Genomic DNA, 23,877 nt, shown 5'->3' on the forward strand with positions numbered 1-23,877 from the left:
CGAAATCAGGACTCAATAGCCAGGATGACTATTAAGCAGGTTCAGAAGTCCACTGCTTGTCTGGAGTGTTTTTCACTCGAGAGCAGTGAATCCAGGCTGGCTGTTCCTTCACTTTGATTGCAGTGAAGGTAGTCAGTAGCACTTGGAATAGTCCTTTCCACTTCTCCTCCAGTGGATTGCCTGAAAAATTCTTGATATAAACCCAATTTTCAGGACTAAAGGGATGGACAGGGTGGTCCAATCCCTTAACTGTGGTTCCTAGGACATTCTTACTGATTTTCTCTAATTGTTTTCCCAAAGAAATAACATTTTTGTAAATAGGAATTACCCAACTGGTTTAAATCTTCTCCTTTATATTTTGTCTGGTATGGTCTCCCATATAATATTTCAAAACGGGTTAGGTTCTCTTCAGCTCTTGGCTTTACATGTAGTCTAAGCAGAGCTATAGGTAACCCCTGATACCAATAAAATTTGCTTCTTGACATATTTTGGCTATCTGCTGTTTTATCATGCAATTCATTTTTTCTACTTGCCCACTGGTCTGCAGCCTATATGGGGTGTGTAACTGCCAATCAGTTCTCAATAGTCTGCTAACTTGTTGCACCATTTGTGCACAGAAATGAGTACCTCTATCTGATGAGATGACTATAGGTACTCCAAATCAGGTATTATCTCGTTCAAGAACACTTTAGTCACTTCTCTCGCCTGGTTTGTTCTACAGGGAAAAGCCTCTGGCCATCCAGAAAAGGTGTCTGTAAGCACCAATAAGTACTTGTACCCCTCTTTTCTTGGGAGTTTGGAAAAATCGATTTGCCAGTGGTCTCCTGGTATGTTTCCTTTCCCAATAATTCCTAAGTGTACTCGATTACCTGTGTTGGGGTTGTTTCTCAAACATACTTCACACTGCTGAGTCACTTGTCGAACAGTGGTATATAAATTCTTCCCTATCCATTTTTGGCTCAAAAATTTATATAACAAATCTGCTCCCCAATGTGTCTTATCATGTTCTTCTTTAACAAGTCCCCACACTAGTTTGGCAGGTATGATAATTCTACCATCACTCAAATGAGCCATCCCATGGAAGGAACTTGTCCTTCTAATTCTTGTATGAACTGCTCATGTAATCTAGAATATTTAATGCCTTCCTTGTCATCCAGGTCTTTACTTCTATTGTCTGGAATTAAGGCTAGAATTTGTTCTTTCTGTATTCTTTTTGCTGCCTGTTTAGCCTCATAACCAGCCAATCACTGACCTCTGTCTTGGTCAGTGTTACCCCCAGATGTCCTCAACAATTCATGATGGCGACTCTAGCTTGTAACTCTACTGCCTCCAATAGGCGAAGTATTTCTTCTGCGTGTTTGATTTGTTTTCCTTGCAGGGTAAGCAATCCTCATTCCTTCCAGACTGCTCCATGGGCATGAACAACTCCAAGGGCATATTTAGGGTCTGTCCTTATATTTATCCTTTCCCCTTTTGCCAATTCCAAAGCCCTAGTCAAGGCAATAATCTCGGTCTTTTGAGCTGACATCCCATCAGGCAATGGTTGGGATTCAATTACCTTATCTGTTGTGGTCACTGCATATCCAGCCTTACGGATACCTTGTCGGACAAAGCTACTCCCATCCATAAACCAGGAGTCCTGTGTGTCCTCCAGGGGTTCTTCTTTCAGATCTGGTCTGCTGGAGTACACAGTCTCTATTCCAAACAGTCATGTGTCAGTGGTTCAGTTGTTGCTTCACTAAGGAAAGAAGCTGGGTTCACAATGTCAGTCACTTCAATTTTAACAATTCAATGATGATGGCCAGGTATCCAAAAAACCTGGATGGGGAAAGCCAGTGATTCCCTTTTTGTTCTAATACAGCAGATACTGTATGTGAAACCAACACTGTAATCTTCTGGCCCAAAGTAAATTTCCGGGCTTCCTCAATATTTAGTATTATGGCCAATGGCCATCCTGGCCATCCTTTACTTACTTAATCTAATTGTTTAGAGAAGTACACTACAGCTCTTTTGTATAGTCCCAGCTGTTGAGCTAAAACTCCTAGAGCTATTCCTTGTTTCTCATGAGGAAAGAGCCAAAAAGGTTTGGTTACATCAGGCAAGCCCCAGGCCGGGGCTCTCATAAGTTCATTTTTTACATATTTCAAATGTGCTCTGAGCGTCTTTGGACCATATCAATTGAGTGGGATTATTTTTCAAAAGTTCATATAAAAGTTTCACTATTATTTCATAGTTATAAATCCATAATCGACACCAACTTGTCATTCCCAAGAAGGTTCTGAGTTCTTTTACCATCTGAGGAAGTGGGCTTCTTTTTGTCTGGTTCCCAACTCCCGTTGTCCTCCAGGTAATTCATGTACCAGGTAGGTCACTTGCTGTTGCATCATTTGAGCTTTCTGTTGGGAGACTCGATATCCATCTAGTCCAAGAAAGTTTACCAAGCTCACAGTCCATTGGATACACTCAAGTTTCATTTCAGTTGCTATTAATAGGTCACATATTGTAAAAGGGTTCCGTTTTTGAAAGGAGACTTCCATGCCTCAAGCTTGCATGCTAAATGATTTCCAAAAATTGTTGGACTGTTTTTTAAACCATGGGGTAACACTGTCCAAGTAAGCTGGGTTTTCCCACCAGTGGTAGGGCTGTCCCATTCGAAAGCAAACAACTTTTGACTTTCTTTAGCCAAAGGCAGACAAAAGAATGCATCTTTTAGGTCTAGTACTGTAAACCATACCTGACTTTTTTTCAATTTGGTAAGTAAGGTATAGGGATTGGCAACTACAGGGTGTAAATCTTTAACAATTTTGTTTATTCCTCTTAGGTCCTGTACTACCCATTAAGTTCCATTTGGTTTCTTGGCAGTATGTGGGTGTTACATTCTGATTCACATTTCACTAGTAGTCCATGTTGCAAAAAGTTATTAATTGGACTTTCTATTCCCCTGCAATCTCCTAATCTCAAGGGGTATTGTTTTTGACGTATTGGGCTTGCTCCCTCCTTAAGTTCTATTACTGTGGGGGTGGCGTTTTTTGCCCTTCCTGGAGTCCCTGTAACCCAAACCCCTGGATATACTTGATTAATGATTTCTTTGAGTTCGGGTGATGATACAGTGAGCTTTCCAGAGTGCATTAGTACTAGGCTCAAAATTTCAATCAACTGATCTTCTTTTACTTTTAATTCCATGACTCCTTGATTAAAAACTATCACTGCCCCTAATTGCTCTAATAAGTCTCACCGTAACAGTGATTTGGGGGAATACGGCAAGTATAAAAATTGATGTATTCCAATCTGTTTCCCTAATTTAAATCTGTGGGGTTCCAAAAAGAACGTCTTTCTCTGCTGGCCAGTGGCTCCTATCACATTTACAAAATCCCTGCTTACAGGTATTAATTCTTGATTTAAAACAGAGAAAGAGGCACCTGTATCTATTAAAAATTCAACTTCTTTCTCTTGTTCCCCTAGCTTTATTTTAACCAGTGGATCCACTAGGGTAGATGCCCCAGGTCCCCATCAATCGGTCCCTGTTTCAGCTATCAGGGCAGGTGGGGTACCTTTAAGCTCAGGGCATTCATTTTTCCAGGGCCCTTTTTTCCAGCAATATGCACATTGATTCCTTTCCAATACATTCTCAACACCAACACCTCTACCTCTTGCCAAATTCCTTAGTCCTCCTCTATTCCCAAAAGACCTTCCTCTTCCAGGTCCTCTAAATCCCCTACCATTCACTACTCTCCTCTGTTCTAATGCTGCCACAGTGGCTGCGGCCATCACTTTTGTCAGCTTTCCCCTATCTACATGTTCTCAATTTCTAAAAACTCTCCAGGCTTCTTTAAGTAATTTCTCCAGATCCCTTATACCTGGTTCTTTTAATTTCTGGAGCTTCCTTCTAATATCTGGAGATGATTGTCCTAAAAATAAGGAAACAAGCTGTTGTTCCCCTATATCTGAGGAGGGATCTAAAGTAGTATATTTTCTCATTGCCTCTCTCAGTTTGGCAAAGAACTCTGTAGGGGCCTCCCTCTGTCCTTGTTTGACAGCAAATAATGCTGACCAATTTATAGCTTTCGGAATGGTATTTTTCAGCCCAAACTTGATCCAATCTTGATATCATCTTAACATTATCTCATGATCTTAACATAATCTCATCCATCACTGGGATCCCAGTTCCGATCAGTCAGTGGAATGTGCTCGTCCACACTCCCTTGCAGGACTCTCCCTGTAATTTGAGCCTGCACATGGGTTCGGGCAATCTTTAATACCAATTGTTTTTTTCGTCTCAGTCATCTCTCCCAAAATTAAATCTACATCTCTCCAATCTGGATCTTGATTTCTAACTATCAATTCAAATCGTTTTGTCACCTTAGAGGGATCATCTTGATACCCTCTAGCTACTTCTTTCCAATCATTTAAATCAGTGGTGGAAAACAGAATTTTCACTCTAGCTGGCCCACTAGATCCCACTACTTCCCATAACGGGGCTAGGAGTTGTGGAGCTCTCTGCGTTTTACTTTACTCCTGGTTCTTGCAGTAACTTGCAGGCACTTGCCACTTCCTCTTCTTCCTCACTGCTACCACCACTCTGACTCTGAATGGTGATTGGTGTGGAGAAAGCGGATCTAGCAATAGAGGGGGAGGCATTCCCAAATCCTCAAGCTGATCCTCTGTTTCCTCCTTCTGGGTTCTTTCACTTCCAAACACCTTTGTCCAATACTACATGCCAAGCAACATCTCTTCATTTTCTGCTCCCCTTTCTTTTATCTTTCTGTTCTTTCTCTAGGGACAAAACTAGAGGGTCTTGTGGTGGTATATTAAATCTGCAGTCCTTTCACTGTTCAGGATGGTTTTGTGAAGTGAAAAACATATCTGCATACATAATCTCATCCCATATTGCTTCTCTTCATAAGAATAACATCAACTGCAAGATAGTATTATAGTTTAGAGTCCCCTTAAAAGGGCCACTTTTCTCCATCATCTAATTTATATAAGGGCCACCATTTATTACAATATTTTATCAGTTTTCTTACCCACGTTCCCACCTGATGGTCCCCCTACATTTTTCCAATGTTTTAAAATGCATCCTATGGGGCTCTTTTTCACAGTTCTGCCACTTTGCTGTCCTCCCATCTTTATTAATTTAACTCCCCAATTGCCCTACCACACAGTACAGTTAGAGGATAAAAATCTATCTCCCCAATGATCCTCCCACTGCATCCACAGCTGGCAATTAGGGCACTCAAAACCAGTACAATCTGGATTAGACCCAAACCAATGAACACAAAATATCTTAAAACAATTTTAACATTCAACACCTATTGTTGGCTTACGCATGTTATGCAGGTGGAGGGGATAATACCCATTTATATGACCAGTCACATTCATCTGATCAACCATAAACTCTGAGAAAAATCTAGTTCTCTTTCTTAAGGTGGGAATAGAGGCAGAAATTAGAGTTAAGTTACTGGGTAAATTAAGACCTCCTCTAGTCACAAGAAAATGGACAAATAATTTTGTTACCAATTACTACAATGAAAGAGTAAATAGTAACATATTGCAAACTGAAGCATGATCACAAGGATACAAAGACCATAAGCCCATATGGAAAGCATAAAAAAATTTCTCCCTACAACCTGATTTTAAGAAAAGTTTATAGACATGATCGGACAATTTAAATCAGTAGTAATTTTCACCCCTAACTTTGCAATGTTCGGTAAAAAAAGAGCAACCCATACGAAAGGGGGACTGGGGGAAAATGATCTCTTGCCTTAAATCTGTGTCTTGAAAAAGCAGAGCAACCAGTCATGAACGGAATTTGTCTCACCTACTTTCTTCACCTTCAGACATTTCAGCTCAGATTAAAGCAGTTCACAGAATCAAAGAATGAGACAGGGTTGGAAGGGACCTCTGGAGATCATCTTGTCCAACCCCCCCTGCCAAAGCAGGTCCACCTAGAGCAGGTTGCACAGGAACATGTCCAGGCGGGTTTTGAATGTCTCCAGAGACAGAGACTCCACCACCTCTCTGGGCAGCCTGTTCCAGTGCTCTGCCACCCTCAAAGTGAAGAAGTTCCTCTTCATACTTAGGTGGAACTTCTTATGCTCAAGGTTGTGCCCATCTCCTCTTGTCCTATCCCTGGGTACCACTGAAAAAAGACTGGCCCCATCCCCCTGACACCCACCCTTTAAGTATTTGTATGCATTGATTAGATCCCCCCTAAGTCTTTTCTTCTCAAGACTAAAAAGACCCAAGTCCCTCAGCCTCTCCTCGTATGGGAGATGCTCCAGGACCCTGTGCTGTACCCTCTCCAGCAGTTCCCTGTCCTTCTTGAACTGGGAAGCCCAGAACTGGACACAGTATTCCAGACGGGACCTCACCAGGGCAGAGTAGAGAGGCAGGATAAACTTCCTTGACCTACTGGTCACAATCTTCTTGGTGCCCCCTAGGATGCCATTGGCCTTCTTGGCCACAAGGCACATTGTCTGCTTATGGTCATCCTAGTGTCCACCAGGACTCACAGGTCTTTCTCCTTAGAGCTGCTCTCCAGTAAGTCAGCCCCCAACCTGAACTGGTGCATGGGGTTATTTCTCCCCAGGTGCAGCACCCTACACTTGCCTTTGCTGAAGTTCATCATGTTCCTCTCTGCCCAACCCTCCAGCCTGTCCAGGTCTCGCTGCATGGTGACACAGCCTTCTGGTGTGTCAACCACCCTTCCCAGTTTTGTTATGTCAGCAATCTTGCCGAGGGTACATTCCATCCCTTCATCCAGGTCATTGATGAATATATTGAAGAGGACTGGACCCAGGACTGACCCTTGGGGAAGCCCACTTGTTACGGACCTCCAACTAGATTCTGTGCCCCTAATCATGACCCTCTAAGCTCTGTCTTTCAGCCAGTTTTCAATCCACCTCATTGTCGATCTAACCCATACCGCCTAAGTTTATCGATGAGGATGCTGTGGGAGACAGTGTTGAAGACCTTGCTGAAGTCAAGGTAGACAACATAGACTGCCCTCCCCTCATCTATCCATGCCATCTAGAAGGCTATTGGGTTAGTCAGATATTATTTCCCCTTGGTGAATCCCTGTTAACTACTTCTGATAGCTTTCATTTCCTCCATTTGCTTTGAGATGATGCTCAGAACAAGCCATTCCATCATCTTTCCACAGATGGAGGTGAGGCTGACCAACCTGTAGTTTCCCGGGTCCTCTTTCTTGCTTTTTGAAGAATGGAGTGATGTTGGCTTTCCTCCAGTCCTCAAGCACCTCGCCTGCTCTCCAGGACTTTTCAGAGATGATGGAAATTGAACACCAATGACTTCTGCTAGCTCCCTCAGCACTCATGGCTACATCCCATCAGGACTCTGCAGATAATCAGTATACTTAACTGTTCTCTAACCTGATCTTCCTCAACCAAGGGGAAGTGTTCTTTCATCCAGACTTTCTCCATTACCTCCTAAGTCTAGGACTTCTGAGGGCCAGCCTGAGCAGTAAAGACTGAAGTGAAGGCAGCATTCAGCCTTCTATGCATCCTCTGTCACCATGGCACCCATCTCATTCAATAGCAGGCACTCATTTTCTCTAGTTTTCCTTTTGCCTCCCATATACTTGAAAATAAACCTTTTTATTGACTTTGACATCCCTTGCCAGGTTTAATTCCAAGGAGGCCTTGGCTTTCATCATTTCTTCCCTGCATACTCTGACAGCATTCTTGTAATCTTCTCAAGTGGTCAGGTAACCTTCCCAAGTGGTCAGTTCTCAAAGGCATTCAAGTAAAGGCATTCAAGTGTTTACACTGGAAATGTAAATCACTTAAGTGAAAGCATTTGCTGTCAAGAACAGCAAGTCTCTTGCTATGGCTACTAAGCAGTAACATGATCTTGATTTTTCCAGACCAACTGCAGAATATTCAATCACTGTCTACAATGTTAATATGAATATAAACCTAAACACGATGATCAGCTTTAAATGGTGAACATTTAGCTGCAACATGGTGAATAGCTGCAACAGATGTTGAAGTTGTAATACTGTTGAAAGATTTCTATGAAGTCATGTTAAAGACAGAATTTACTGTGAAGCTATTTTTTGAGTATACTTTTGGTAAAGCACAGATTTTGACCAGTTATTTCTCACAAAACTGCAGTTCCACTGATGGTAAAACCAATCATGTTTTAATTTGTGTGTCAAGTTTCATCATACCAAGGGGATTAATGAACAAAAATGTAATTATGTCCATTTAATAAAGCTCTCTGCAATAGGAAGGTTTTGAGAAGAAATTAGTAAATTTATATTATAACATATTTGCTCCCATTCTGACTTCACTTTGGTGTTCAGATCATTGCCTAAAACACACCTGATTATAAAATAGGACAGGAAAGCAATTGTCCAAAATCACGCAGACATTGCCAACTGTCTTTCAAGTATAAAAGTTACACGACCTAAATCCTTCCAAGCATTATTATTTCTTTTTATAATTACTAGACTGTCTTTACGCAATTTTCTAAGCTGCAAATATTTTTACAGTTCAACTTGAAGATGAGAGACAAGTTACAGACATTCAGAAAACAGACAAAATACTCGCAAGTATATGATAGCTACTTACCTTTCATTAGTAGAAGCCTAAACACTGTACTGAATACTGCGGGCATTATGTTTACCAAGGCATTTGGAAAAGGTTACCAAGAAAACTTAATACAAAAATGTCAGCAGGGAACTACTCTAGAACATGGCAGGGGGGTTGGAACTTGATGACCTTTAAGGTCCCTTCCAACCCAAACCACTCTATGATTCTAAAACATGTCTTCCCCTCTGCTATTCAGCTCACAACACTTAGATTAAATCCAGAAAGCTGAAAAAATACAGATTTTAAAAACTCAACTGCAAACACAAGATTATGTACTGGACCTTTATTCAGTGTACTAGGGAAGAATTCTGTGCAGAGAACATAAATACTAGATTAGGAAAATGAGGGTTGCAAAAAAAATAATTATTTGATTTTAATAAATACTAAAACCAGAAATCTGACATCTAACAAATCTTTCAGGTCTTACCCACTTAGGTTAAGAGATGATGATTTAGCAAAGTTCATTTTTACATTAAAATTGGATTAATAAAAGTTCAGAGAAAAAAAAGCGGGGCTTTTTCTTTTTTTTCAAAGAAGGTCAAAATAAAGTCTATAGAGGTGAAATTTTACCAACTTCAGCATGATGGCATAGACCAGTGAGAATAACTTCCTATAATTACTATAATTTAGAATGTCAAAGAAAATTACTGGGAAAAAGAGTTTATTACGTTTTCAGTTGATATATGACTGGCCACATCTGGGTAAAGTAGTTAACACCCTCAGACGTAGCATCAGTGCTGGACATTAAATTGTCAGGTAATGTTACACTTACAACCTAGCTAGTGTAGTAATCTTAAAACAGATTAAAGTTACAAACATTCCCTGCGTTCATTAATTGTCGTGCTCTAATAGGAATCTAGGAAAGAAAACAAAGTAACACAACTGATATTAAATAAAAAGCCTCAGAGGTACACATTCAGAGGAACTGTCATCTTAATAGACTACCCCAAGCAAATAACACTTTGCCAGTATTGGGATCTTGGGACTCAAGACCAGCTCTGAACCATTAGGACTCACTGAAAACAAAAGGATGGAAGATCTTCCACTGACCTTAAAGAAAGCAACACATTTTACTGAACCATTTTAAATCCAAAACACTTACACTGACACTAAAAACAAAAAACTCTGGGATACACCATTAAGAATAGTTAGATTACCACACACAACCAATCACTCAATAAAGGCAGTTGTAACGATGAAAAACAGGGCCCTTCAGCTCAGTCCTTTCTTTGAGAAGGGGACTACCAGCTATCACTCAGTCAGGGAGCAGAACCTGTGTTCAGCTAGGCCAGAAGCGGTGAAGAGATGACTTCAAAAGACAGCACTTGGCCTCCACTATAAAAACATTCTCCCTATGCAAGGCCATTGTAAATCAGCAATGTGAGAACAACTGGAAAAACTAATGTAAACAGAACAAACAGATCTAAAGTTCAGCAGTCATTTTGTTTAAGTTTTTACTAAATCACTGAAATCCACAGGACTGCTCTTGAAGTAGGTAACTGCTCTCACCAGAATTTCTAGGTGCAGACTGCGAACATCATACTGGAACATTAAACATTAAAAAACAACAAACAAACTACCAATTGCTAGTCAGCTCTTAAGGGTTTATAAGCTTTGTAGTCTTATCAAAATTCTATAAAAACCTACTTGCAAGTGCTTAGAGGATACTCTAAGTAACTCAGTCAGTAACTCTTACTCTGCAAGCAGATCTAAAAAGAAAAGAAAATATATCATCGGAAGATATTTCAACAACATCTCAACCACCCTGCAATAACTGCAAAGATTAAAATACAATTAGGTCCTAGTTAAGGCTAGTTAGTCACCACAGGTAATTATAAGAATTTCTATATATTTATATATCGTGGAATCATTTCAGTAACATTTCTATATAAGCAAGTCAAACAAGGTTTCATACAGCAAAAATTTACAGCCGTTTCACAACATACATTACAGGAAAGTAACATGAAAAGGTAATCCAGATTTGTAGAACCATTCTACACCTTATAACCAAATCAATTTACCTCCTGAATTCCACAGGCCATCAGCAAATTCACGTATTACAGTACAATGAAAGTTAACTGCAATTACCACATGGCGAAAGCAACAAGTTTGAATAAAATTATTTCACCATTGTTTGAAATGGATCAGTAATGGTTTTTCTGGTCACTAGAATCAGTTGTTCTTAGATAAGTACAAAATAGTTAACTACATCATTTCAAGGAACCCATCACTTATCCATGTCAGAGATGTGGCAGTCTCCACATTCACACAAGAAAGGCGAAATTCCCCATTCCTCTAAGCCACATAGCATGCTGACATCTAGGTAGTACCTGGGTAGCAAGTGGGACGCATCTTGATATATAGAGAAAGTATTCATTAGGAAAACCAGAGTCAAGAGAGATCAGCATTCACCTTCCAATCATAAAACCACCAAACTCACAAGTTTATTAAAAGGAGGAAAATAGTAAAAACAACAAACCAAAAAATTCTTTCACATCTGGTATGAGAAACAAACTATCTAATCATAAAAGAGGAAATAACTCCACACTAGTGATTCTCTCTCTTGGCTCAGCTTCAGTGAGCAGCTTTCCAAAGACGGTATTTGAATCACTTTGCTGTATTGATTTTAGTCATCTGCTAAAACATATTCTCATGCCATACCATCAAGTAGTCAAATTTGATCTTTCTAATACCTGGGGCAAGAACAGAAAGGAGGCAGGGAAAACCAAAATTAAAGAGTGAGAAGTTTACAGCAACAGACTTCATTCCATAAAAAAAAAAAAAAACTGTTTTTTTTCCTTCAGAAAACAGAATCTCACTGAAAATCTTTCATTTGTCAAACATTAAGCAAATTATACATTACATTTAAAAAGCCCTTTAAAACAGCGATTGCATCAGCTAGATGTTTGCAGATCTGAACATGTCAAAGAGCACAGCTTGTCAACAGATAGCAAGGAAAGATATAGGGCAAGAAGTCAATGGAAGAACGCTACTTGGATCAAGAAAACATACAAAAGGTATTGAAATACAAGATCAACTATAAGTGTTTACTACCTTTAGGACTTCATACTTTAAATGGCAATTTCATAAATACTTAAAACCACACTGAGTCAAAATTTACTTGATCAAAGACTCACTGAAAAGTATTTCTTGTTAAAAGAAATTGGTTAATTTTTAACATCTTCCAGTAAGCTGATCACCGACACTGCACTTCTTGCAGTTTTCTTTTTCCTCAGTTTCATTTCCCGATATTAAAAAGTAAACAGTTTTGGAAAATAAAATGTTACTAGTATCTGGTCTTTAATTTCATTAAACACAGTCTACCATTATCCACAACAAGAAAACCGCTGCAGTTATCTTCCCTTAGTGGTGCTGAAGACACAAGTTCTATTGCCAAGATTTGGAAAGTTCTTCAACTAGATCAGCTCCTCATGGGATACTAAGACCCACAATATTGATTTTTGGCCAACTCATCAACACAACTAAGACAGAAAGAAAAATCTTCTAGGTGTCATAGAAAAGAAGACAATTGCAAGCTATAGCCAAGATGCTATAAGCAAAAAACTTCCAAAGCTAACAGAGCTGGATTTTACAGAATAAAATTCAGTTGTGGCAACAAAAGTACAATGTACCAGGTTTAAGAAACATAACTATTTTCAAGTGATTTGTTATTTAAGCAGATGGCCTATTTTTATTTTGCTCTTCATCCTAAGAATCAGATTAAGTATCCAACACCTATTCTGCAGCACAAGCTGCAGCTCAGTACATTTTACACTTGCAGTAATTTCAAAATGTGGTGGCTATTATAATGAATTAATTACTAGCTACAACTCGTTAACTATTCTAGTAGCTTTACCAATATTGCCTTCAGGTTGTTAAATGTAAAAAAAAAAAGTAACCAACTACTGCAAGAATCTACTGACATATCAAGTACAGACTTGCTCAGACTTTTCCATCTAGAAGTAGTACAGTTGGCTTAGGAGCCATGATGTAGATACACATTCCAAAACGATCTTTTAACTTGGATGACTGAAGTTTTATGTTATTGTAAAGTCATTATAATAAATTATTTTCTCACCAGTTAATCAACGCTTGTTAACAGGGATGGAAAAAGCAGCAGGAAAAGAAGTATTAACATATGACACCTAATTCTATCATTGAAGTGTAGTATTTATTTCTATCTCAGTAGAAGCTGTACGATTATGCCATGCCTGTGCTTCTCCACTAGAAGCTTCCAAATCAAAGTAGACAAAGACGACAGAGCTAGGACATTCGTTACTTTAGGGCAATGCTCAGATATTAACAGGAGCTACTGCTACCCATGTGTATATGACGGAATAAAGACCGTGTCTTTAAATATAATCTTTGAAAAATTAATCGTTTACTATGAACTAAAGTAACATGCCCAGAAAGCAGCATAAAGCATCATGTCCTAGCACCTTGAGCATCCATCCTTACATTACAACCTAGATACAAATCCGCTCCATGACAGATCACTTTAGATATGCTCAGCAAACCTCAAACATTATTGTGGTCTTACGTCATAAATAACCAAAAAAAAAAAAAGCCATATCCATCGAAGCCAGAAGGGGGTGCTCTGAGTAACTGAGGAGGGGGGGTATTGAACTGAGCATTTCCCTTGTGCTAGGAGAGGTCGGAAGCATAGGGCCTTGTTTCAGTTTGGGAGCTCACTTAAGTTCATGATACCAAGCCTTTTTTTACCAAAAAAAAAAAGGAATTTGTAAAGCAGGCGCGCTCCTTGTAACAAAAAGGGTATGCTTCGGTTTGTGCTATTGTCATCACAAGAGCAAATTAATCTGTGACAGAGAACTAGCAACAGAAAGACTTGGCAAGTGTTAATTCCAGTTTTGTACCGCATGATTTGCGAGCTGTTTATGATACTGACAAGGAGATACAGGGAATGCAACGAAATCTAAACAAACCATGCTACAGTTTTTACTTAAACAATGCTTATTCTGCTTATTCCGACAGAACTGGCTCGGGTCTTCTTAATGTGACTGTGCTGAGTTGATACCTTACACTGAACTACATCCTGAAATGAAAGAACAGGCCCTAGATCATTCTGCAAGTGTAATACAGTATTCCATCTCTGCCAGCACTTTGGTGCATCAGCCTCCCCCCACCCCAAAAGAGAAAAAGATACGCACATTCCAACCAAGCCTCAGCCAGCAGAGCTCACCCAGTTCCCCCCTCCTTCCCTCCCTTCCTCCCTCGCCCGAGGCCTTGTCGGGTTTCCGAATCCCCTTTTATTTTTAGGTTTCATTTTGTTGTAAACAGCAAAACGAAAGGAGAAAGCTTCTAAAGCGAGGATCCTTACCATTGAAATCCCGCCATGCGTGCAGTAAGGAGGGCGAATTGTTTTTCCTCTTTTTTTTTTTTTTTTTGGATGGGAAACGAGGGGGGAGGGGGAAAGAAACAAAAGCCTAAACGGAGGAGAGGCTAAGCGGCGGAGACAGAGGGAGAAGGCGGAGACCCTGGTGGAGGAGCAGGGCGAGCGTCAGCCATGTTGTGTGTGTGTTAGTCCAGTATTTACAAACCTGCAGCTGCAGCAGCGCTGGGAGTCTGGGAGAGAGGGGGACGGAGGGAGGGAGAAAGAAAGGCGAGGAGGGAGGAGAGTCAGGCACTGAAAGAGAGGAACGGAAAGGAGGGAGGGAGGGAGGGAGGGAGGGAAGGAAGGAGAGAGGGAGGGAGGAGGGGAGAGCGGCGGCGGCAGCAGCAGACAAAGGATCCCGGCGCAGCGCGCACAGGGGCTGCCTCGCAGGGCGGCAGCTCCGGCCGCAGCCCCGCCGCTGCCAGCCCGGGGCGGCAGATCCCCCTTCAGCCTGCCGCACCGCGGCCCGGCCCGACCCTGCCAACACCGCACTCACGCCCCCTTCGCCCCGCTTCCCCGGGGGGGACCTGGGCACGCTTCCCCCCGTCTTCGCCTCCCCCAGCGTGCGCTATAGAAGGGGGGGGAGGCTTATCTGCCGGCGGCCCCTCGACGGGGCCCAGCCCACATACACTAGCTCCGCAGAGGGGAAGGGGGGGGCGGCCCCGACCCGACCCTCTGGCGGCGGACGGAGGGTGGATGCCGAGCGGGGCCCGTACGAGGGTAGGGCGGCAGCCCCTCGGAGCCCGGAAGGGTGGGAGGCGTTGCCAAGCAGCCAGGGTGCGAGCTGGGGGAAGGGAGGGCAGAGACAGCAACATAAGCCCGGGGCCCCCGCGGCCCCGATGGCTTCGCCTCCCGCAGCTTCCGAGAGGGCTGCTGAGGCGGGAGGGGTGTCGCGGCGGAGGGCCGCCGGCAGGGTAGGGGAGAGCAGGGCCGGGACGCCGCGGGTGGATACATAATGTCAGCCCCAGGGGACGGGAGGCCAGGCTGGGCTGGGCTGGCAGCGGCGGCTCCCGCTCCCCACACAGCGACTCCCTCCGGCTCTGCCCGGTACTGGGCCGGGCCAGGCCAAGGGCGGCGCGACGGGCTCCCCCCCGCCTCCCCTCCCCCGCCTTCCCCGCTCGCTCACCTGCCAGCGGGACGGGCGCCCGGGGTGCCAGGCGTGCGGCCCGGGGGTGCCAGCGCTGCAGCCGCTGCCGCAGGCCCCTGCTTTGCCAGGCCGCTCAGTTCCTCCGCGGCGGCAGCGGGAACGGCCGCTCCCCTTGTCTCGTTTGCCCGCCGCCGCCGCCGCCGCCTCCTGCTCGCCTCTGCCACATTTGGATCCCCTCTCCCTACGCCAGCTCCTCCGCCAGGATAGAGGCCTCCTCACCTTCCTGCCAAATAGTGAGCCGCCCGCATCGAGCCGTTCAAAACACAGGGCCGGGCTCCGCCCTCCTCCCCTGCTCGCCCCCCCATCACGCCTCCGGCGCGCAGGCGCACTGCGGCTCCAGAACTGCGACAGGAGCTGAGGACATGCTCCCCCGCCCCGCCCCGCCCGCCCTCCCGAGCCGAGCCGAGCGCGCCTGCGCAGCTGCAGCCGACAACCGATGCCGGCCGCACCTGCCCGCTGCGCTACCTACCGTCTTGGCGGTGCTGCGGGCTGCGGTGGAGGCCTCCGGCGGGCGGCCAACTGACTGCCGGCTTGCCTGGAAACACGGCCTACCCGGGCCCGCGGCGGCGGGCGGCCCTCGCCTCGCCCCGCCCGCTCACCGTAGCGCGCCTGGCGCCGCCTCACGGGCGGGCCGCGGCGGTCCGTGGCGGCGATGCCGCTCACCAGCAGCGGCTCCTCCCCTGGCACGCCTTGGGGCTGCGGCCGACCTGGGGCCTAAGGCCACGGCCGGCAGCCTCGCGGCTGATGGGGTCCCCAGCGTTTCCCAGCGGGGTTCTGCAGTCTCCCTGATCGTCTTCTAGCCCTCGGGCAGTGTTCGGGTGATCTGGGGATGAGCTTCGTGTTTGTACAGAGAAGCCCAAGAATCGTCCCCGGAGGCTTGTCTAGCATTTTCACCTGATTATGCAAAGTGTTTGTAAGTAATAAAGGCTCTTGGGTGTGCTGAAGATAGCGTGATCTCTGAAAGAAACGCAAAAGGCTGCATTTAGCACTAGATTGTCTTCTTAAAACTATTGGGGTGGAGGAGTAGTTTCTTCAAAGCTTACAAGTCTCCTTTGAAAATGTGTCATTGTCGTCTGTGGGACAGTGAAACAAAAGCGGGGATAGAGGAACATTTAAAAAAATTACAGCTGAACAGAAGTACTGGTTACAAGCTCCTTACACAGCTTTGCGTCACAGCAACCCCATGCAGCGCTACAGGCTTGGTGAAGAGTGGCTGGAGAGCTGCCTGGCAGAAAAGGACCTGGAGGTGTTGGTTGGCTGAACATGAGCCAGCAGTGTGCCCAGGTGGCCAAGAAGGCCAATGGTATCCTGGCCTGTATCAGGAACAGTGTGGTGAGTAGGACTTGAGAGGTGATCGTCCACCTGTACTCGGCACTGGTGAGGCCTCACCTCGAGTACTGTGTCCAATTTAGGGCCCCTTACCATAAAAAAGACATTGAGGTGCTGGAGCGGGTCCAGAGAAGGGCAACGAAGCTGGTGAGGGGTCTGGAGAGTAAGTCTTATGAGGAGAGGCTGAGGGAGCTGGGGTTATTCAGCCTGGAGAAGAGGAGGCTGAGGGGAGACCTTATTGCTCTCTACAACTACCTGAAAGGAGGGTGTAGAGAGGTGGGGGTCGGTCTCATCTCCCAAGTCACAGGCGCTAGGACAAGAGGAAATGGCCTCAAGTTACGCCAGGGGAGGTTTAGATAGGATATTAGGAAACATTTCTACACGGAAAGGGTCACCCAGCATTGGAATGGGCTGCCCAGAGAAGTGGTTGAGGCACCATCCCTGGAGGTGTTCAAAAGATGGGTTGACATGGTCCTCAGGAATATGGTTTAGTGGTGGGTTTATTTATTTATTTTTAAATTTATTTTTATTTTTTTGTCAGAGTTAGGTTGATGGTTGGACTAGATGATCTTTTAGGTCCCTTCCAACCTAGACATATGATTCTATGATTCTTTCATGAACTGTCCTGGGTGCTCCCAGCTTTCAGCTGCCAGTACACTGATGGACAATACCTGAGAGGACAGTTGATGGAAAACTTGTAAGTAGTCAAGACTTGTTCAGCTATTGCCAGACCACACTTAAGTGTCATTTCCTGAACTTTTAGTGTTAAGTCCCAGGACATCTAGAAGAGAAGAAGCAAGCTTCTTAACTGTCATGGAGAGCATTTTTTAGTTAATGAAATGTGCATGATCTAGATGGAGTTGAACAAGAGGAAGTTCAGTAAGCCACACCAGAAATTTTCAGATGAAACTGTGTAAGCCCTTAAAATCATAGCAAAAATAAGTCATCTGTAGATGTTCTGATGAAAATGTGATACAGTGTCATTGAATCCTAGTCCATCAATTTGGTACATCATTCAAGCATAGACTTTCAAGAGCCATTCATAGCTTTAGACTGGCAAAAAAAAAAAAAAGGGAAACATCAGTAAGTAAAATTATATTCTCCTCTGACAAGTTAAGTAATTTTACAGTGAAAACAGGTGAACAGCTGGAGCCCAGTCTGCCTTAGCAAATCAAATGGGTACTTTTCTCAAAGCACCTTGTGGCAAGTATATTGTGACATGATGCTACTTTTTTTTTGTTACAAAATTGTAACGCAAACTTCCATTCATTAAGGGAGCCCTAAAGTATTGTGATGTGTAGGGCTTTTGCATTTGGCTAAGAGCCACATGTACATTCAAGGTCCAGAAATTGTGCAGAAGATACCATAGCTGGAGGTCGATGTTCACAAAGGAGACAGAGGAGTCCTGCAAAGACTTTATTCGAATAAAGGGAGAGTCCACTGGGGCATTCCCCTGTGGGGTCTCTCAGTTTTCCAGAGGACGCAGCCTCCATTTTATCCTAATTCCCCAGCTGTGTATAACCCTCTTCCTTTCCCCATTGGCTGAGGAACTTGGAAGGTACAGACTTCTCCATCTGCCTATTACATAAAAGTTTAAATTTTGCATCTTCAGTTAATTCACCTATTTTATTTTTGTTATCTCAGTCCTGCATTTTCCAGTACCTCTCCTGTTTTCTTCAGTAATTTACTCTTGTGAATTAAACTAACTTCTCTTGTTTGTGGAGACACTCAGATCCCTACTTTATCACCTGTTTGTGAAGACACTCTTATCCGTATTTTATCACGTGTTTGTGAAGACACTCTTGTCCCTATTTTATCAATCCCTCCTCTTTTTATTTTTATATTTGTCTTCACAAAGTTTAGTCACCATTAATTGGATCTTTTCTCCTTGACTTTTTTTGGTTTTGGAACTATTTGCAGAGTCATCATCTTTTGTTACCTTGTAGCTAATTCTGGGTCAGTGGGCATAGCTACTACTTGCATTCTTCTGACTACATGCCGAATGAGCTGCATAAAAGAAGGTATCATACATGGTACAGAAATCAGAGCCACTACGGTGCAAAGAGAGCAAAACAACATGCGTTTAATCTATGGCCCACCAGGCAACCACGAGAACATATCTAATTCCCATCCTTTCCAGGTTTGAACTGGCACATGAGCTAGTTTTCTCATTCCTTTTGTTATCTGTTTTACTACCTTCCCTTTATCATCAATTTATAAGCAACAGTTGGATTCATTTAATTTCCCACAAACTCCCCTTTCTTCTGCCAGTAAATAATCTAGGATCATTCAGTGTTGGAAAATTGCATTCCTTGTTTGAGTAGATTGGTCTGCAAGAAGGTCAAGAACCTCAGATGTCTGGTTAGTTATAATTTCAAAACCAGTTTGTAGTCTCTTTATCCTGTTTAAATTATAAATGGGGTCTTTTGCTCCAGAAATCACCTTGTGGGGATTCCAAGTTGCTGGTCCATAATATTTTATAATTCGTTCAGGTGGCCATTCATCTTTTCCCCATGATTGGGAACTACCTTTAGTTAGGGATTTATCAATTGATCGTCGTTCTCTTATCAAATCATCATACACATTAACCCCTAACTCGTTTCGTTGAACTTGTGGTAATAAGAAAAGTAATGGTCTAATATGTCCTATATAACATATCCCTGACCAATTTGCAGGTAACCTTCGGTAGGCATGTTGCCCACAAATCCAATAATGACGCTTCAAAGCCCATGGGCCTTCCCATGTCTCATTATCATGTGGTATTTCATAGTATAGAGTATCTTTTGATCCCAACGGTCCTCCTGCTCTACTTAAATCACTATTGGAATAGCAATAATCGCATTCAAAAGCTCCGGCATGTGGGTGCCATTTACAGTTACATCCCCTATCATTCTTAGTAGCCGACCAAAATTTTCTAAAATAGGTTCTAGTTCCATTTGAGTTTTTCCAGGCCCATTGATAAACCCTTATTACATGATTTTTGCTAATGGCATTGTCCCACTGACGAGCCAAAAATAAAGAATCTCTAAACTCCCCTTTTCACGTAATTTCTCTCACAACTGCTTTACATCCACTGTACCAAGGTTCTTTGAAAGAGCGCTTTACCCAGGTGCCATCTATAAGATTTACATGTGTTTGGTTCCATCTTCCTCAGTATCTAAAGCAATTATAAGGTCTACAATAAGGATCATAACAATCCATTCCTGGTGACAATGTCCACTCACATTCGCTTTTACCTACATCTTTCCCTCCAGGCTTGGTTCTATTCAAACAGTAATTTCCTTTTCCTGGGTGTGAGAAATGCTGGCTCACACCTAGAATTTAAAGAGGACAAAGTCGCCGAAGCAAAGGTATAGAAATTTATTATACAAAACAGCGCTGAATCGGGTGCATCTCAAAGTAGAGGCACACGTCCTTTTGGTTTCTTAGGTATCTTTATACTTCTTATCCCGGCCGCCTGAGTTACTGTCTCCCTTCTCATTGGCTGAGAAGTTGGAGCTCACATTCTTCCCGACTGCCTAACCTATTATAGATAAAGCACATATATCTGTTCTCCCAAATTATTATCACCTGCTGTCCAATATTAGTGGTTACAAGTACTCTGGTGGTCGTATCTTCATTAGTTACCCTCCAGGTGGCCTTCGTCCACTTATCAGTCTCCACTGTCCATTGTCCACTTATCAGTCTTCACCGTCTGTTGTCCACTTATCACTCTTCACCGTCCGTTGTCCACTTATCAGTCTGCCACCAATTTTTGGTTAGCCTTCACCTAGATAACACTTCACAATCAAGAACCCCTGGACAGCCCCAAGGCACCTCCAAGGATCAGTTGGAGACAAGGGATAAGACTCCACTATAACTGAACTACCTTTATCAATACAGACATGCTAACAGAGAAAAGAAAAAATAATATATCAATTAGCTGAAGCAAAATTCAGCCTGTTTCTCACATGGGTAATGTATTTTCCATGTACCTACTTCTTCCTTCTAGAACCCAGTTACATTATGCACTATACTTAAGTTGCTCACCAACCATTTAGGCTGGACAGGCTGGGCTACCCACGGCCAATCTTCAGCTCCTCCTGGGCCTCCACAGACCCAGCAATTACTGAGGTTAAATGCTTTGGCTACCTCTTCCCCTAAAATCAAAAATCAGTTTTCCCATCCCAGACTTCAATTTTGCTAATAATATAGAAACATGATCATTACTAAAAATTTCATTTTGAGCTTATTATCTTTCTATGCTTGATGTGGCAAGTGAATATATGGAAACAATTCAGTAAGTGTCTGCTCACCAGTTGCTGGAAGTTCAAATAAGGGAACTTCTTTCCTTATGGATCATATACCTTATGGATCATTTAGGTAAACACATGGAACTCCTCCCAAGGTCTACCCAATGGCTACTGGTCTGATCCAGTCCTAAATTTCAATTTTCCACGTTTTCAAATCAAGGTCTGGTATGGCATGTGCTTCCACTGCTCAACACCTACTGGGTTGCAGTCAGTAGCGGAGTTTAGAATTTCTTGTTGTGGCAAACACAGAGGTCAATCCAGTCTTGCCCTTGATTTTACCTTATCAAATACTACTAATTGAATCTTTTTCTACGGAAGGTTAGCTGCAGTTTCCCCTCCTCTTCCTTTAGCTCTGAAGTCCAGTTTTCCGGGGCCTTGGACGTCTTGACTCAGGTATGATGAGTCCACCCGTGTTTGGCTGTCTTAATTGCTGTTTCCATGGTTAATAACACTTGATACGGTCCCTGCCACTTTGCCACCAGTGGTGCTTCTTTCCAGTCTTTAATTAGGACCCAATCTCCTGATTGGATGCTGTGGACAGCAAAGTCCAAAGGCAGGTCTGTGTCAGCTGAGCTTCCTATCAAAGAGATTTCACAAGAGACAGTATCCTGGCCACGTATTGTTTTAAGTATACATCACTTATTTTTACCTCCCCACTAGGTCGAGAATTAGCAGGGTAAGGGATTCCAAACATTAATTCAAAGGGGGATAATGGAATGTCTCCTCTGGGTTTGGCCCGTAGCTAAAGCTGTTGGTAGAAGATGTATCCATGGCATTTTGGTTTCCAAAACTAATTTTAAAAGAGGCTTCTTAATGTCCCCATTCATCTTCTCTACTTTCCCCAAACTCTGAGAATGTCACAGAGTCCGTAAATGCCATTATATTCATAAAGCCACTATAACCCCTTGAAGAATTTTTCCAGTAAAATTAGTTCCTCTGTCTGAATCTATTGCCTCCACTATTCCATACCTAGGAATTATTTGTTCCCAAAGTACTGATCCGGCAGTTGCTGAAGGAACTGGAAATGCTTCTGGCAACCCAGTTAGCTGGCATACTATTACCAAGAAATACTTAAGTCTTCCTGCTAGGGGCATTTCAGTAAAACCCACCTGACATCATTGGAATGGGCGTACAGTCCAAGGTTGCCCTCCTCTAGCAGCTTCTCTTGTAACCCGATTATTGACCTTAGCACAAATTAAACAACCCTCAATTGCTCTTTTTACTCAAACAAAAAGACCCAAGCCAGCGTACATTTTGAGGAAGGCTTCTGCTAACCCTCGAGAACCCCAATGACTCCCCTCATGGAGCTGTTTTAATATTTGCAGGGCCAAGGCCTTTGGTACCCATTGTTTACCGTTCTTTGTAAACCAATTATTCTCTCTTTTTTCTGCTCCACTATTTTTAATTATCTCCAGCTCCTCAGGTGGAAAACACATCCTCTCTGGTAGTGGTGGAGTCACTGGGACCAAAGGGAGGATCCTAGATACTTCTGGCAATAGTACTGCTTTTTGAGCTTCTTCATCTTCCAATCAATCACCTATTGCCTCTTCTGAGTATCCTGTCTGATGTCCTCTGACATGTATTATAGCCACTTTCTCTGGCAAACTCACGACCTCCAATAGGTGAGTAATTAAACCTTCATGAGCTAATGTTTTTCCTCTACAGGTTAACTCTCTTTCCTCCCATAATTTTCCAAATGCATGAGCCACTGCATATGCATATTTTGAATCTGTAAATATGTTTACTGTTTTTCCTTGACACAATTCACAGGTTCTTATTAAGGCATACAGTTCTGCAGTCTGTGCTGACCACGTGAAGGGTAGCTTCCCTCCTTCTTGCAGTTCTCTTCCTTTTACCAGAGCATATCCTGTAACTTATTTTCCTTCCATTACACTTGAGGACCCATCAATAAACACATTTTCCCCATTTGGTCCAGGGGTATCCCTTAGTTCTTCCCTTGCCCATGTTTGAAGATTGATTACTTGAGCACAGTCATGAATTTCCTCTGGATCTCCTCCCTCAGGACCGGCTAAACAGGAGGCCAGATTAAACCCTTCCCTGCTTCTTAATTATAAATCCTCTTGTTCCATTAAACAAGTTTCATACTGTAATAACCTAGCACCGGTCATCCATTTAGAACCTCTTTCAGTTAACAAAACTTTAATTTGGTGTGATACTTTAACAATGAGAGCTTCTCCTGCTGTCAGTTTTCAAGCCTCAGTTACCATTAAAGCCATAGCTGCACAATTTTGTAAACAATGGGGCCAGCCTCTGGCTACAGGATCTAACATTTTAGAAAAATACGCCACTGGTCTTCGACTGCCCCCGTGCTCTTGCACTAGAATCCCTTTAGCATGGCTTTGTTTAACATTCACATATAATTCAAATTCTTTTTCCTGGTCTAGAAGGGCTAGAGCTGAAGCTGTGGTTAACTTATTCTTTAACATTTCAAAGCTCTGCTTCCCTTCTGGTGCCCATACTACAACATTGGGGCTGTCTTGTGTTAAGAGATCATACAGGGGTCTGGCTAAAAGCAGAAAAGTCCTCAGTCCAGACCCTGCAATATCCTATTAGTCCCCAAAATTGTCACAGCTCCTTTTTAGTTTTAGGTAATGGCACCTCTACAACCCCTCAAATTCTTTCTGGATCAATACACCACAAACCTTCTGTCAAAATATGTCCCAAATATTTAACCTTCTGTTCCACTAGTTGTGCCTTCTTTTCAGATACTCCAAGCCCTTTCTTAGCTAGAAAATTAAGCAATTCTACAGTGGTCTCTTCCACTGCCTCCTCTTGTTCTCCTATCAGGAGTAAATCATCTACATATTGTAACAACCTAATCCCTGGGGGTGGAGTATATTCTCTCAATATTTCTCGTAAAGCTTGCCCAAACAGAACCAGTGCTTCTGTGTATCCCTGTGGAAGGACTGTCCACGTCAATTGTTGCTTCACTATTTTCCCTACTTCTTCCTGTTCCTGCTCAAAGGCAAAATATTGTTTACTATCCTCTTGGAAGGACTGTCCACGTCAATTGTTGCTTCACTATTTTCCCTACTTCTTCCTGTTCCTGCTCAAAGGCAAAATATTGTTTACTATCCTCTG

The 23,877-nt window shown here is 43.1% G+C and overlaps 1 protein-coding gene across 5 annotated transcripts in view; it reads right to left on the reverse strand.

Moving 5' to 3' along the window:
- SPIN1 (spindlin 1) overlaps positions 1-15,761 on the reverse strand; it is a 59,314-nt gene extending 43,553 nt beyond the window's left edge. For 2 of the 5 annotated variants that reach the window (XM_014947631.1, XM_014947632.1), the window contains exon 1: positions 15,134-15,441. The gene's annotated coding sequence lies outside the window, so the exon portion shown is untranslated. Of the gene's footprint in view, positions 1-13,953; positions 14,211-15,133; positions 15,442-15,623 lie in introns of those variants that run through there. The other 3 variants (XM_014947635.1, XM_014947634.1, XM_014947633.1) reach the window with 2 other exon arrangements.
- Between the last annotated feature and the right edge of the window lie 8,116 nt (positions 15,762-23,877).

Source organism: Calidris pugnax, unplaced genomic scaffold (assembly GCF_001431845.1).
Source record: "Calidris pugnax isolate Ruff unplaced genomic scaffold, ASM143184v1 scaffold156, whole genome shotgun sequence".
Taxonomy (NCBI): Eukaryota; Metazoa; Chordata; class Aves; order Charadriiformes; family Scolopacidae; genus Calidris; species Calidris pugnax.